At 48.7% G+C, this 4971-nt stretch overlaps 1 protein-coding gene across 7 annotated transcripts in view; it reads left to right on the forward strand.

Annotated features, from left to right (window-relative positions):
- Window positions 1-3040: 3040 nt before the first annotated feature.
- PHLDB1 (pleckstrin homology like domain family B member 1) overlaps window positions 3041-4971 on the forward strand; it is a 46164-nt gene continuing 44233 nt past the window's right edge. Inside the window, exons 1-3 of one of the 7 annotated variants that reach the window (XR_003046544.1) lie at window positions 3041-3274; window positions 3605-3731; window positions 4141-4231. The gene's annotated coding sequence lies outside the window, so the exon portion shown is untranslated. The remainder of the gene's footprint in view (window positions 3275-3604; window positions 3732-4140; window positions 4232-4971) is intronic. The other 6 variants (XR_001516955.2, XM_015589944.2, XM_006912573.3 and 3 more) reach the window with 6 other exon arrangements.

Below are 4971 nucleotides of genomic sequence, written 5' to 3' on the forward strand. Positions count from 1 at the left end.
TGCTTATTAGACTCTTGACTGTCTCATACTTTGTTGTCTCCTTGCTGATTCAGGATAATGTAATGGGATCTCAGTTCAAAAATTAATGATATGTATTTTTTAAGAGAAAATAATCTCGAGTACTCATTGCCATTTCCCCTATTACATGTATTGTGCTTCCTTCTGTATTTTTCTACATTCGAACATACACATACACGTGTTTATGACAGCTTTTGAATTTAATGCTACTTAATTTGTCAGGGGCAGTTGTAGAATTAGAAAACTGAGGCTTCATCTTCAAATAACAATAGTTTGTGATATATTAGAGCATTTGCTTCCCCATTAGATAAACAGTGGTAAGCTATCTAGGGATGAGTGATGAATACCTTGGGAGTTGTTAATTCCCTCAGAAAAGGCTTCTTCCTCACTTTTTATTTAACTTGAAAACTATTGAGCATCAACAAATTAGAAGGCAAATCTAATGAATAAGCATCTGGGAATTAAGTATTTTAATGGTGAAAGCCAAGTGTTTGAGGGTTTTTTTCTTAAGAGAAATAGAAAGTAGCTGGTGTAATGTTGCTGAACTGTGACTTGGCTCTCTGAAACTGTAACCTTAATCCAATGAAATGCACACCAAAACCATGCCACACACTCTGGCAGCTAATCCTTCCATAGCATCGAGTGGACTTTTCGTTGGCCTTTTGTGAAGGAGACTAACAATAAGATCTGACAAAGTATTCTGTGGTTCCTGCTATGGTTTAATTCCACATAGAGGAGGCAGTGAGCACACCTCTGTGGTCAGGAGTTCTTTTTTTAAAAAATCTGTTGTTTCAAACCCAAAATTACCTATGCATCTCTGATGGGAAACTTTGTCCTCCAATTAATTTAAAATTGTTCACACTGGGTCGTACCTGAGAGATTTCCATGATTACCTTTCTTAAAAGTTAACATCTGGTAGGGCTCATTGGAGAAAGATAGGAGAAAAATAGAAAAAGTCCCCATCAAAAAGATTATAAAGTCTAACCAGAAGCAATGGCTGTACCGTCTTACAAAGCCTCTTTTTGAAAGGTAGAGAAGTGTTAACAACTAGTGATAACATGGGTCTCAGTAAAAATGTGGCTTCTGTCTTGTAAGCTTTAAAGGAATCTCAAAATCAAAACCTCAGAATTGACCCCTTTGCATCTCATTGCAACTATTCTCTCCCTCCATTCCCTCTTCTTGCCTGCTTTAGTAAACAATTGCAGCCGTAGAGCTGCTTTGAGTCTCCAAGAATAGAAGATCCATAAGAAAGTTGGTTGCTATGCATTGCTCTCACCCAATGGCAGATGGCATCTCTACAAGTGTCAGTCTCATTTTACCCTGGGGAGTTAGTAATTGATGTGCAGGTAAGCCTTTAGGAAAATAATATTAGACTACCTTTCTAAGTGAAGCTGTTGCCCCTTTCAAATACAAGAGGTCAAGCAAACAGTTTTTACAAGCTTGAGTCACTTCTTACTACCCTCAACCCCCATCAAAAATAGGTTTTTGCCTTGCTGTGCATAGGGGCTAAGTGGTTATTTAGGGCTTGATTCAATTCTGGAGAGTTTCCACATTTACACTGTATGATCAGGTTGATTAACAGAGGGGCTATGTGAAAAAGGCATTACAAATTCAAGACAGAACTGGAAATAGGTCTTGTTTCCCATTCTTTTTCCCAAATGAATGCTTGTTCATTTCAGCATATAGGAAGGCCTGAACCATGGAGGTTGACAAGATTAGTCTTCTGTCTTACTCAAATTTCCACTCAGTTTGGATTTAGCTTAACTTTGGAAGTGTGGATTGGGCAATTTCAAAGACAAGCTGAGAAGAGTTTCTGCTGCTTTGCAGCTGCTGAAGAAAGGTTTGAACTTTTTCCACAAGTTGGATGCAGTAAGGAGTTACTTGGCAACATTGCTGCCACCACACCTACACTAATGATGCCAGAGATCAGGATCCGAAGAGGCCAGAATAGTTTTCTGGGATAGGGTGTGGATCTATAGGAATTACTTGCTGTAATGAGCAATAATCACCTCTCTGGAGCTGGAGAGGCTACCATTTGAGAGGAGGGACAGAGGTGGGAAATGTGCCTAGACAAAAGCTGACATAGCCAGTGCAGAGGACCTAAAAAAATCCACTCTTCTTCCACACCCAGCCTTTGCCCTCCCCCTGCTTCCACTTCGGAAAGTCTGAAGCATGCTTGGAAAGCTGTTTTCTGCTTTCTTCTCTTCCTCCCCCTTTCCTGAGCTTCCAGCTGCTCGACCTCTTGCGTAACTGAGAGCACTGAGATTTTTGATGTGCTCCAGATGTGGAGCTGGGGCGGGGGGGTGGGATGGGATGTGGATAGTGGGGGCGGTAGGTCTGTAGTCCCTGAGTACTCTAACTGTGGGAACATGGGGACTTGACACTGCTGGAGTGAGGACACATTGCACAGAGCCTTTAGCATGGGGTCAGCTGATCCCTGGCCTGAGAGGACAGAAGTTGAATGCTGAACTAGACCGAAAATATTTTTTTTTTGCCTCCATGGCTGGCTTGATTATTCCCTGAAATTCCTCTTGACCAAGATGGTAAAGAAGAGCAGGGAGCTGTGCAATGGTTTTAAGTGACAAGTCTCTGAGGTACCCCAATCTGAGCCCCTTCCCTCAAATGCTAGGTTTAGGCACACAGGACACTACAGTTTTGGTTTTGTTTTTCTTTTACCAGAATAGCCTGAAAATTACTGTTGTGATCTACCTCGTGCAAGGTGGTCAGAGTCAAAATACTTTCATGAGCCTCAAACAGTATGAAGAGAGGAAGAATAAGAGTCCCCACCCCCAAATCCTGGAACTTCTTGGTACAGCACATACTGGAGCCTGATTGTTCAACCTGTTACTTATAGCAGGTAGCTGCTATAGTGTCCTTCCCCTCCCCCTTAGTGTCCATTTCCTGGCTCCAGTCAGTTCCAGCCTCCAGCCCTGGGGGCTTCTATGCTGGCCCTGTCAATGAGTGACCAAAGATTCCTGCAGTTCAGCCTCCTGCTGTTCCTGAGTTAGAGAGAGAAGGCACAAGTTAAAACCACTGAATCAGAACAAGATTTGCCCATCCCAAAGAGGGCAAGTTATTTTCTGCTATCCACCCTAGCTGGAATTTATGCCAGCCTTGGGGGCTTTCTGCTCCCTCCTCCAGTGAGGAAGAGTCTCAGAAGCCCCTCTAATGCAGGTTAAAGAGGTTCAGTCTAGCTAAGGTCAGCTCCCTAGGGCCTCCGCAGTCTGTCTCCTGGGTTAAGAGCTGGCTTTGCAAGGTAAGGATCCACTGTCAGCATTTGATTTCAGGTGGGGGTTGAGATAAAGAATGATTTCAACCAGGCTCAGTTTCTAGTCTCCTCTTAGGTTTTTAGTACCCCCCTCCCCCTGCCTTTTTTTTCCTTATTAACTTCCTACTCCTACAGAGACCCAAACTGCCATAGGACGGTGTGCTCAAATGTGTATCTACAGCTTGCCTCCCTATTGTAATCCAGCAGGTGGGGGTGGGGGGTAGAGTTACTTGGGGGCAAGATAATAATTCCATTCAGCTTCCCTGCCCTTTACAGTTTGCATGGGACTTTAACATGTCTTCTTATACTTATCCTTAGAAAAATCTGTGAAGCCTGAGATGCAAGGTTATTAACCCCATTTTCAGCTCTTCATGGCGGGGCTTGGAAGAGGGTGAGGAGAAGGGGTGACGGGGACCGATCTGGGTACCCTCGGCAAATGTTCCGGGTATGTTGAGTATGTTGTAGGGCTGTGAATAGGAGGTTCACTGGGAGCCGATGGAGGATTCAGGCACCTAAGATTTAAAAAGGGTGGTGGGGGGAAAGAGAGCGAGAGAAACTGTCAAAAGCGCCCTCTCAGAAGAGCCTTAAAGCCTAGGGGCGGAGGGTGGCAGAGGGTAGTCCGAAGGGGAGAGTGAGGGAGAAGGGGTATGTGTGTGGAGAGCCCAGCTGCAGAGAACAAAGCAGGCGCTGTGCAGGCGGGGGTGGGGGGGGTGCTGCTCTGGGAAAGGGTGGGGGGACCTTGGGCTCCAGCGCCACAAGGGCGTCTTCTCCCGCTGGCCAGAGGACCGGACGGGGGACGGGGGCGGGGACTAGCAGGGAGAGGGGCGGGACCCGCTCATTTTCCTCCTCCTCAGCGGGCTCCCAGGGAAAAGCCAGTGTCCTCCCCAGCCTAAGGCCGCGGCGACCGAGCCAGGCGAAGGGACCGGGGTACCCCTCACCCTCCAGGTAAGACTCCTCCCTCCCTCTACGCCTTTGGGTCCCGTTCGCTGTGCGGCTGGAACTGAATAAGCGGAACTCCCGGGGCCTGACAAGAGCGCTCAGATCAGTTCTGGGCTAGGGAGCTCGAAAGAAACTAGTGGGGGAGGAGGGAGTGCCCCAGGTAAGAGCATGGGGACGAAAGGAGCTTTGTGGGGAGTTGGCTTCGCTGCTCTCCAGCGAGTACCTTGCTTTTTGCCCTCCCGAGCCGCTGCCCGCACCGCCACCAGAGGGGGCCCTCACGCTCTCCCCGCACGCTTCCCCGCCCGCGAGGGACGCTGATCCTAGCCCCATCAAGACTCCCCTGCCGGCACCCAGACAAATCCTCGGACAATCGCCTGCACTCCACAGCTCCCCCTGTCCCGCCCACAGCAGGACTGAGAGCCCCGCACCGGGAGGGGGGATCCCCTGGGGCATCTCCACTCCTGTCCCCTGCCGTGCCGCCTCGACCGACAATGAGGGGTGCGGAGTTAGGCTCGGAGGCATGAGTATGTTTAGGAGACGGAAGGCACCTCTGGGACTTCCTGGGCCCTCCTCTGAGGCCCCGCGTCTATCGGGGCACCCTGGACAGTGAGTCCCCAGGCCTTTGACACGCCCGGTCCGCATTCGAATCCCTTGCGGAGTTCCCCGGAACGCGAGCTTAGCTAAGTCATCCGGGCTCCTCCGGGAAGGGGAAGTGCGGGTGGGCGAGGGGCGGGGGGCGCAGTGGG

Source organism: Pteropus alecto, unplaced genomic scaffold, assembly GCF_000325575.1.
Source record: "Pteropus alecto unplaced genomic scaffold, ASM32557v1 scaffold215, whole genome shotgun sequence".
In the NCBI taxonomy this organism is placed as follows: Eukaryota; Metazoa; Chordata; class Mammalia; order Chiroptera; family Pteropodidae; genus Pteropus; species Pteropus alecto.